The sequence below is a fragment of the Callorhinus ursinus genome, unplaced genomic scaffold (assembly GCF_003265705.2).
Source record: "Callorhinus ursinus isolate GAN/ISIS: 27379988/994484 unplaced genomic scaffold, GSC_fseal_2.0 scaffold128, whole genome shotgun sequence".
NCBI classification, from domain to species: domain Eukaryota; kingdom Metazoa; phylum Chordata; class Mammalia; order Carnivora; family Otariidae; genus Callorhinus; species Callorhinus ursinus.
The window spans coordinates 415,416-426,320 of NW_027397190.1; the positions used below are offsets into that span (position 1 = coordinate 415,416).

The following is a 10,905-nucleotide window of genomic DNA, read 5'->3' on the forward strand; positions in this document are numbered from 1 at the left end:
CGGTCCACCTCCACCTCTACCCTCCCTTCAACGGCACGTACAGGGGACGGTCCACCTCCACCTCTACCTGCCCTTCAACGGCACCTACAGGGGACGGTCCACCTCCACCTCTACCCGCCCTTCAAATCCAATCCAATCTTCATGGTGACTTTCAAGGTGACATATTTGTCCAGAACTTTTACTAAGCCTTTATATGAAATATTTGCACATATGTTCTAAAGATTAAACTTATTTTGAAATATCTGTGGATTCCTATACAGTTGAAGAAACAATATTAGGAGATTCGTGTTCCTTTTCCTGGTTGCCCCAGTGTTACAACCACCGGGACGCTGACACTGACAGCCCAGAGGGAAGACATCCATCGCCACCAGGGTCCCCCCTGAAACCCAGGTCCCGCCCTCTCCCCGACTCCTTAACCCCTGGCAACTGCTAATCTGTTCCCAATCTCTGTAATTTTGTCATTTCAAGAATATTATATAAATTGGAATCATTACAATGATTACCTAGAGATTGGCCTATTTGATGCAGCGTGATTACCTGAAGATTCATCCAAACTGTTAGTGTATTAATACCTCACTCCTTCTCAGTGCTGAGCAGTGTTCCATGGGGGAAGACGTCCTTCAGTATAACCATCCACCCATAGAAAGACAGGTGGGTTGCATCCAGTTCTTGATTATTACAAACAGAACTACTATAAACCGTTGTGTACAGGTTTTTGAGTGCATGTAAATTGTCATGTCTCTGGGATAAATGCCCAGGAGAGCAACTGCTGGGTCATATGTTAACTCCATGACTGATTTTATTAGAGACTGCCAAGCAATATTCTAGAGTGATCATACCGTTTTCCATTCCCACCAGCAATGTATGAGAGATCATTTCTCTACATCCTCGTCAGTATTTGGTATATATATATTTTTATTTTAGTTGCTTTGATAAGTGTACAGTGATATCTCTTTATGGTTTTGACGTGCATTTCCCTAATGGCTAATGATGTTGGACATCTTTTCATCCATCCTCTGTATATCCTCTTCAGTGAAATATCTTTTCACATATTTTGCTCATTTAGTTGTATATTTTATTTGTGGGGTTTTTTTGGGGGGGATTGCTATTGAGTTTTGAGAATTCTTAATATAGTATAGATTTTGATCCTTTACTGGATGTGCGGTTTGCAAATATTTTCTCTCACTTCAGCTTTTCCCATCATGCTCTTAAACAGTCCTTTGAAGAGCAGGTTTTAATTTTGATGAGGTCAAATTTATCAAGCCAATTTTTATGGATCATGCTTTTGGTGTTAAGTCTAAGAACTGATTGCTTAACCCTAGATCCAAATGGTTTTCTCCAATTTTTTTCCTAAAAGTCTTATAGCTGTACATTTTACACTTAAAATGTGATCCATTTTTAGGTTAATTTTTATATAAGGTGTGAGGTTAAGGATGAGGTTCTTTTTTCCCCAGCTATGGATGAACAATTGCTCAGCTGTTATTTGTTGTAAAGGCTCTGCTTCCACCACTGAACTGGTTTCACAACTTTGTTAAAAATCAGCTGGACACAAGACCAGGAAAAAAATCAGGTGGACAGACTGGTGTGGGTCTGTGTTCTGTTCCATTGTTCTGTGCATTTGTCTGTCCTTCTGCCAGCATCACAGGGTCCCGGCTCCTGGATCGTGATAGTGAACATTAACATAGGGTCGTAAGACCTCACACTTTATTCTTGTTTTTCAAGATTGTCTTAGGTATGTTAGAGCTCGTGCCTTTCCATATGAATTTCAGAATAAGCTGTCCGTATCTACAAAAATTCTTGTTGGGATTGTGATAGAAATTTTATTAAATCCACAGATCAATTTGAGGAGAAAAAACAAACTATATAGAGTCTTCCAATCCATGAACATGGTATGTCTTTCCATTTGTTTAGGAGGTTTGGGGAACATTCCTTGGAATTTTCTACATAGATAATTATGCTATCTGCAAATAGGGATTGCTATATTTCTTCTTTTCTGACCTATACCCCTTTTACATCCTTTTCTTGTTTTATCTTTCAGTACTAGGTTGAGTAACAGTGATGAGGGTGGACAGTTTTGTCTTGTTCTTGATCTTAGGGGGAAAACATTCAGCCTTTCATTTATGTATGTTATTAGCTTTGGATTTTTTGTAGATGCTCTTTATCTAGTCGAATATCTATTTTTAGTTTTCTGAGAGTTTTTATTATAGGTGGGTGTTGGATCTTATCAAATGCCTTTTTTTGTATCAATTGATGTGATATTATGTCTCTTCTGTGGATACGGTGGATTATACTGACTGATTTTTGACTGTTGAACAAGCCTTGCACATCTGGAATAAATCTCACCTGGTCCAGCAACTTTATACATCACTGGATTCAATTTGCTAATATTTTGTTTAGGATTTTGTGTCTAAGTTCATGAAAAATATTGATCTGTAGTTCTTTTTTGTGCTTTCTAGTGTGGTCTCCAGGTAATGTTAACCTCATAAAGTGAGTTAGGAATTGCCTCCTTTTTGCTGAATGCTTGATAGAATTAACTCTTCTTTGAATGTTCGGTAGAATTTTCTAGTGAAATTGCCTAGGCCTGAAGATTTCTTTTCTTAGGAGTTTTAAAAGAATTAATACCATTTTGTAAGTTATATTGATTTGAGACTGGCGGGGGCTTGTTTCAGCCCCGGAACAGGACAGCCACCCAAGGCTGACTGAGTGAGCATCATGGGACCAGGTTGGCCTGAACACAGGTGCCTGCCTGGGGCACGGACACTGGCCATGGGCTCAGGGCCCTACCAGCCCTGCAGGCTGGGTCCCCACAGTGGGGAGGAGGAGTCTGAAACCCAGAGCAGTGAAGGAGACAGGGAGGAAGGCTTTTGTGAAATCCCATGACCTGGGTGGGCCAGCACAGTTAGTGTCACTGGGTGAAGCTCTTGTGTTTTCTAGAAGAGGTGACCAGCCCCTATTCTAGGGTAGGATGCCATGGAGCACCGCATGAAGAAGATGAGTCAGTGGACGTGAGTGTCCTCCCAGCTGTGAGTGAGGGTTAGGATGGAATACCCGGAAGCTGTGTGGGGCTGGAGGCGGATGGCACCAGGCTCTCAAGTGCAGACCCAGGATCGGATTTGGGGCACCACAACCAGGACCAGCTTTTCTGGCTGTGATGTGAGGAGAGCCAGCCACATGAGGGGCTGTGGGCCCAACACCCAAAGTGCTGCCAGGGTGCAGAGGATGGAGAACAGTCAAGAGGGAAGGGGGCCGTCTGGTCCTGGGACAAGCTGGGAAGAGGGATTTTGAGCCCGGAAATATGTCCTAATCATTTGCTTAGGAGAAGTGTGGCCTTGAGCTCATTACTCAAGATGTTTATCTGTAAAACGCAGTGAACACAACTGCTTCAGGACCTTCGTGAAAGCTAAGTGTGTGATGTGTGCAAAGAGGTTGTAAAGCTCAGAAGCCCTGTAATGCGTCCCTGGCGAGGGAGCCCTGTGCTCTTTCAGGTGACGAAGCCTGTGGGCAAGTGGGGATGCTGGGGAAGTTCTGGAAGTGTCTCACGGGATGTAAGGAAAGACACGTGGCCCGTTCAAAATCCCCCGTGCATACAGTCCTCACAGAATGGTCCCCTCGGAGGCCCTCCTTGAGGAAGAGGAGAGAACAAGAGCCACACCTGTGCGTTTGCAGGCCTAGAGCCGCTGTGCCGAGGAAGGCCAGGCGAGGCACGTGGGTCTGGGCCACTCTCCTTATCTTCCTTGGCTCTAATTCTGATCTTTCACTTAAAAATAGGTGAGGGAGTGCAGCCCTGGGGGCAGCCTGACACCCTACACAGAGCATCGAGCCATGGGGAGGGACAAGAGAAAAGAAAATGATGCAAAACCCCCATTTATTATTAATTTCTAATTCTGGCCCCAAAGCAGCACATGTGTGGGGAGCTGTCAGTCTTGAACTGATGAGAGAGAGAACACAGTTTTCACCTTCACTTGCCTGAGGAGGCTCTCAAGCCCTTATTTCTGGTCGCAGCCTGAAAGGGGGTCACCACACGGTCTCAAGGGAGGTGCCGGTCCCAGAAGGTGGAGCGAGGGGCGACTCCACCCTGGCTGGAAATGCTGCAAGGACCAGAGAACCCATGTCCTGGGTTTCCATCAGCGCCAACTTCCGAGAGGTGACAGACATCCCCGATTCTGAGGGCTTTCTTTTCCAGACCTGACTGGGGGTAGAGGGCATGTCTGAAAGATCCCAGAATAATTCCCACTGCCCAGGGCCGGGGGCAATGAGAGAGGGGCTGGCTGAACCCATTTCAGGAGACACCCCTGAGGTCCCGCGAAGTGCAACAGGCCCCAAGCCACCGATGAGGTAGGCAAGGCTGCTGGCCACACCGCCTCAGGGCAGAACCACCACGTGCAGGGCCCAGGAGAGGCCAGCCAGTCCCTCAGGCACAGATGAATGGCTTCTTCAGGCAGCCCTTCATGTCGGGAGATGACCGAGCCCTCAGAGGCAGATGTGTCCTGGGAGACAGGCTCCCACCACTCAGCAGGGACGAGGCTCAAAGTCGCCCCGGGAGGTGTTTTCAGGCCACTGACATCCCCCCACCATAAAGACATCTGGAAGACGGATGTGAACAAGACACCAACACACAGACCGCCCAGCTCAGACCCTGCAGGTCAGACCCTCCCTGGGGACTTTATTTGGGAGTCTCGTCAGCCCTGAGTCAGCTCTGGATTAGCATCTGCTCGTCAGGACATGCCTGGTGACTCTTACTAAGTTCTCCCCTGCCCACCAGGCTTGTGTATATACATGCATTCATGCACGCACGTGTGTGTCTGTGTATACGTGTATTCATGCGTGTGTGCATGCACTCCACAAACCTGCCAATGTTGCTGGCTCCCTAGGAAAACAACACGTCATGACTACCAGAGGAGAAGGGTGGACTCGTTTGTCCTAAGGGCTGCCCACCAGCTCCTACACCTGCATCTTCTCCAGATGCTAGAATTGTTCTATTTCTAATCTCTTGAGTATTGAAGAAGCTGGTACATATATTTACTATCCTTTCTCATCTAAAAGGTGCCTTTTTCTTCTTCTGGTGGAAATAATCAAGGAAATTTGTTCATGGTCAGAAACTGTCCATTTCCTGAAGGAAACGTGAACCAGCCAAATGAACGTGAGCTGTGATAAATGCTCCAGAAAAGCGGCCCAGAAGACAGGCGCGCCGCATCCTCCCGACCCCACAGTTGAATCTCACAGATACCAAGAGGACTGTTTCCCTATGACTAGCTAATCTACATAACGAGCATTAATTTTTAATGCATTTTATTTCACCAAAGCATTTCACTCGATTGCATTAATTGCTAGGATGTTAAATAAAATACACAGATATAAAACTTGTCATGCACTTTATTTTCCCATTAATCTACACACGAAGACATCTCCTCCACACCCTAAAACTCGAAAGAAAGGAAATAGGAAGGGAACCTGTTCTCCCCTGCCCACCAGGCTTGTGTATATACGTGTATTCATGCATAGCTTTTACCAGACATGGGTCTGCATGTCTTCTCTGGGGCATGATGAGAAACCCACTGGGCCACACACGCGACTCTGCGCAGGGGGATGGCTGGGCACCCCTGGGTGCAAACTGAGGGAGGAAGACTCTGGGGTGGGGAGCCTGCCAGGCGCCCCTCAGCAAGGGCAGGGGCCAAAGTGCAGCCAGGCCTGACCTCAGCGCCCTGGCCCAGCCTGGGCTTCCTAACTAAGAGCATTTGGAAATTTCTACACCTAGCTAAACTCACTCAGAGACAGACCTGGGTGCCTCAAGACATAAACAGTCTGGATGGGGGCTGTCCATTACTGTAAACTCACAGTAATAAATACATTTTATATTGTGGCCCAGAACACACAAAACCACACCTGTGAGATAGGAAATTCTGATAGTTTCTCTTCTCTATCTCATTACAGAGATGCCAGTTCCAACCCAAACCAGCATTTCCAACCTTCAAAATGATAAGAATTACTCAGAATTCGTATTGAGAATCTGAATCCCTGGGCCCCACCGGACCCATCAAACCGAACCTGCGGGCGTGTGGCCCGGAAGCAGGCATCAACCCGACGCGTTGATTTCACGGCTCTCGGGGGCCAAGGGCGAGAGTGGGGACAGCCAGCCAGGGGCACACCAGCTGGGGCCAGACCCTCTGTCCACCCCTTCCCCAAGTCCTGCTGGGGCCAGGCAGGTGTGAGACCATCAGACGGCCTCTCCCACTGGTGCTAATCCTGTGCAGAAACAAATCTGCCTCTTCAAGACAGAACTGAGTAAAAACTGCCTGACGGTATCTGAGGTTCTGCAGGGCCCCGGAACGCTCGCCTTCGATTTCATGTGCCTGATGCTACTCAAGTCTAAGATTTAAAGTTCATTCAAACCTCTGAGAAGGTTAAAAACACCCCGGAAATTCATTAAATTCTGGGAAGTGCCACCCTGGGATCGGGCCACTGTCTGTCTTCCTTACCACGCAGCTTGTCCAAAGGAGACTGAGCTGAGGGTTGGCACCGAGCAGGTGTGGCCTGGAGCGCAGGTGCCCCTGATGGCCAATGGGAGAGACTGCTAAATCAAGAGATGCCACGACGTCCAGCTGCCCTGTCCTGGGCAGGAGGAGGCGAAGGGCAGAGTCCGGCCCCTCAGGAGTACCACTGGGAGCTGGGCCACGTGCATTTCTGTGAATTCTCTCTCATTGTCTTAGCTTTGTTAATTGAAAAGAGCAACATAAAAGTCTTCTGTACTGTTTATACATTACACTTCAATTAATCTTTTCCTAAACATACAATCAAATTAAAATATTGGGTATTTCCATTTTGAGTGAATATATTACTTCCCTTTTCACGATACAAGTTCCTCCTCTGAAAATCAGAAAGCTAAGGCATGGCTCAGTCCTGCCTTCTCATCTCCTGTGGGAGAAATCAGAAAACACAAGCAGTCAAAGAATTTGCCAACATCTCCTGGCCCACGAGGCCCAGGACATTTGCACTGGCCTTCACAGGAACGTGCACCTTTAGTTCTTAGGGGGTATTAATAACAAGAAGCTTCAGGTAAACCAGGCTGTTCATACAGTTCCTTTCAGAAGGTCTGTGACTCTGAGCAGACCCTCTGCAGTCTTCCTCTGGGGACCTGTTTCCACTTGACATTTGATTCGCTTGTGTCTCAAGGTGGTTTCTGACTTAAGTTGGCTCTTACAGACAAACCTGCTTGTTAAAGGAGCCCAGGAAAGGCTGCAGGTGTCCACAGGTGAGATGCCAAGCCAGGAGCCAGCCTCAGAGCCCAGGGAAAGAAAGTGCTGGATGCCTATCTCTTTAACGCCTCTCAAGCTTTGCAGTGCACATCAGTGGCTTACTAGGAGGCTGGGTGGGGCCTAGGAGCATCCCTGACAGGTTCCAGGGCCCCCTCCATGAAAAGGGAGAGCCAGGCGCCATGAGCCGGCCCTCACCTCACCGTTCAGCTGATCCTCTTCCCAGCCTGGGGCTCCCTGATGTTGCCCTTATTCAGTCCAACCTTGAGCCAGCCGCCAGGCACCGGGGGCTCCAGCCCTCAAATATCCCGATTCCTGGTGAAAGTGCCTGTTAGTACACAGGGGCTCAGGTATTCAGACACACGTGGCCATGCTTCTCGGACCCCTGTGCCATCTCATCTGGAAAAGCCCACCTTCCCCGTCTTGCAGCAGGGTCCTCTCGCAGCTGGCTGTCCTGCGGTGGCCTCCCGACCTCCCAGCACACACACACACACACCCTGGCGCGGCCCCATCTGCTCCCCTTCACTCCCACCCCCTCATATCCGCACTTGCTGCAGAAGCTGAGAGCGCCCTCCCACTCCAAACACTGCTCAAGCCAGTCCTGCCCTCCCGCCTGAGTAAGAGGCGCTGCTTCCGAAGAGCAGCCGGAACCATGGGACGGGGGAGGAAGAAGCTGCCGAGCCCTTGGCTGCCAAATCCTCCCAAGACACTCAGACCCCACCTGCTTTTGCCGGGCAAACCCCAGAATTTTATCATTCCCTACCAACCCATGTGTTCTACACGACCTACTATTTGTGGCACATACACCTGTAATTACAATAATGCCACTCCCAGCCATACACCAGGTAGAAACTCTTAATATAACTCCAACAATTCATCAACCAGCTCATATTTTCGGAGCATGTGGCATGCGCGGGACTCCGTGCCAGGCATAGAACAGAAAAACTGCACAGCCTCCCGCTTTGGTGCCAGCTAACAACGCGCTTCCCTCCTTTTCTTCCCATGCCCACAAAAACACCCAATTTTTTCTTGAATTATGGAAATCTCAAGGTATTAAAAAAAACTTTTGCAAAGTGGAATATATACATTGTAAAAGGAAAGGGATCGGAACACTATTTGGCACCGGCCTTGGAAAGAATCTCAAAGTTGTTTTCCTAACCTGTCTCCAATTAAAATACAAATGTCTTTTCTTAGCCATAGCCTATAATTCTTTGTACCTGCGTGGCTGGTACGCACCAGGGAACCACAGCCAAGTGGATGTCATCCCCCAAATGGGCCCCAATGCACCCCCTCCCCCAATTCACAGTTTAAGAGAACCCAGAGCAATTCCATCCCCTTGACTAACTGGGAATTATTAATAAAGGAAGCCTCCGGAGAGCAGCAGCAGATTGCGCAGCACGACCCACGCACCACGATCCGCGCACCACGATCCTACAGACCAGGTGCAGACAGGACAGCCTCTCTTCTGCTTCAGCCTGTCTGAGGTTTGTGGGACCCCGCCTGGATTTCACGGATCTCATGACTTCCTCCACTGGGCCTTCGTTCCTTGTGCACAGGACGACCTTGGAGGGTTCACCTAACTAACCTCCTTTTCAGCAGCTGTCCCTCGGCAGGGCTGGGACGAACCGGTCTCCCACTTGTGTTGGTCCAAGGAAGTCAGCCATTCCGAGACGCACCAGCAGAGTCAGAATCCATTTTACAACTGCTACTCGGTCCAAACATTGGCCTTGAGCACACACTTGAGGAAACCATGGGTTTTTGCAGCCCAAGGAAGAGGGAGGAGAAAGGGAGGCCTGGGACAGGGAAAAGAAGTACTTTTTGGAATTCTAAAGACCAAGTAGAATTCAGGGAACTCAAGCCCAAGCTCTGGGCTGGGGTTTCAGTCCAGGTGATAAAGGGAGTAAGGGTCCCTGACCGTGGCCCTGCTCCGACAGCCAGAAACCAGAAACCGAACCCTCTGGAACAAGGCAGGCTGGGAGGGGGCTCCACGGTCACCCCCAAACCGCCAGAGCACAAACACGCGCAGGCGCACGGAACGCCTCAGCGCTCCCCTCCCGGGGCTGACCCCCGGCCGCTAGCTGCGCGCCCCCCACCTCCGCCCCCGCCCCGGATCTGTTCTCCGCGCGCGAGTGTGTGAGGCCCCTCGGCCAGCTCGGGCTGCTCCTGAGTTTGCAGAATTCGCGGCTAACTGAGCCGGGACCCCCTCACCAGTCAGGTCTGCGCCCCGGGTAGCCAGAGAAGGCAGGGCTGGAGGAGGGCCGTGAGTGTGTAAGGTGTGAGTGTGCGAGGTGCGCGCCTGCGTAAGGGGTATGCGTGTCAGGTGCACGTGTGAGGCGCGCAGGGGTGGGTATGAGGGGCGGCAGGAAGAGGCGAGGAAAGGGCGCCCACGAGCCAAGCGTCCCGCCCACGTCCCGCCGCCTCCTCGCTCGAGCCGGGTGCGCCCACCTCTCAAGCGGGGGCGAGAGCAGGGGGAGCCCTGGTCACCCCCTGGATGGCGGACGCCAATTTGCCCCTCCCGCCCTTCCTCTCACCTGGGCTCCGGCAGATCCGACGCGGACAGACGGGTCGGAGGCAGGAACCGGGCTGCGGCTGCGGCTGCGGCCGCCCAGACCTCCATGGAAGCGCACCCAGAGGCCCGAGCCCGCGCGCGCCTCCCCCTGGGGGCCAGCCGGCCAGCGGGGGGACGCGGATCTCGGCGGGGGTCTGGGGGGCGGCGCTCCTCACAGCCCGCCCCTCCTCCGGGGGCCCTGGGCGCTGGGAGGGCGCTTCAAGTGCCCCCCGAATCTCCGTTGCCCCCACTCCACGGCACAACCGAGTAGCAAGTGTGCACGCGGGACCAGCGCCGCGTCGGGACGGTCGTCTGCGCCCCCCTTGCCTTGCTCCGGCCCCGGCCCCTTCGGTGTAGACACCCCCTGCCCCTTGCCCCGCTTTGGCCCAGAGAGACTCCAACGCAGACATCTCCTCCGCGCCGCGCCCCCTTGTCCCTTCTCTTGCGAGGAACCCTCCCTTGTCGACACTCCCCGCTCTCCGTCCCCACGATCCCCAGGTGTAGATCTCCTGCCTCTTCACCAGCCCCCGCTTCTGCCCCGCGACCCTCCGGTGCAGACCCGGCTCCACCGTGCACGCAACTTTACCTCGGGGCTGGGACTCCGAGGGCCCCCGCTCCGCTCGCCTGGCCGCGGCCTCCTCGGGGCGGAGCGCGGCGTCTCCGGAGCTGGCAGCCCGCGGAGTCCGGCACCGCCCCGCGCGCCGCCCCCGGCCCCGCTCGGCCCCGGCGATCCGCCCGGCGGCGGTGGCGCGGCGCCCCCTCGCGCCCGGCCGCAGGTCCCCGGGGCGGGCAGACACCCGGGCGCGGCCGGCGGGCCGGAGCCCGGAGCTCGGGGCTGTGTCCACTTGGAGCGGGCGCTCGGGGCATCCGAGGCGCGGACCCCGCTCTCCGCACCGCTCCCGGCCCACGCGCTCACGCTCACTCCCAGACGCGCGCGCTCACACACACACACATCGCGGCGGCTCCAGAAGCAGAGATCCCCACCCCCCGCCCGCATCCCTCCTCACCGTACCCCGAAGCAACCCTGTGGTAAAGAGGCAGAACCAGGGGCTGTCCCGTTGGGCGCGGCCCTGAGAGCCCTGGGGAAGGCACGGGAGTCTGGAGACG

General features: G+C 52.5%; 1 protein-coding gene across 3 annotated transcripts in view; it reads right to left on the reverse strand.

Annotated features, from left to right (window-relative positions):
* The window catches only part of KCNG2 (potassium voltage-gated channel modifier subfamily G member 2), a 71,871-nt gene extending 61,418 nt beyond the window's left edge, over positions 1-10,453 (reverse strand). Inside the window, exons 1-2 of one of the 3 annotated variants that reach the window (XM_073890131.1) lie at positions 10,385-10,428; positions 8,836-9,043 (exon numbers count right to left, since the gene is read on the reverse strand). The gene's annotated coding sequence lies outside the window, so the exon portion shown is untranslated. Of the gene's footprint in view, positions 1-8,835; positions 9,044-9,781; positions 9,972-10,384 lie in introns of those variants that run through there. The other 2 variants (XM_025860245.2, XM_073890132.1) reach the window with 2 other exon arrangements.
* Between the last annotated feature and the right edge of the window lie 452 nt (positions 10,454-10,905).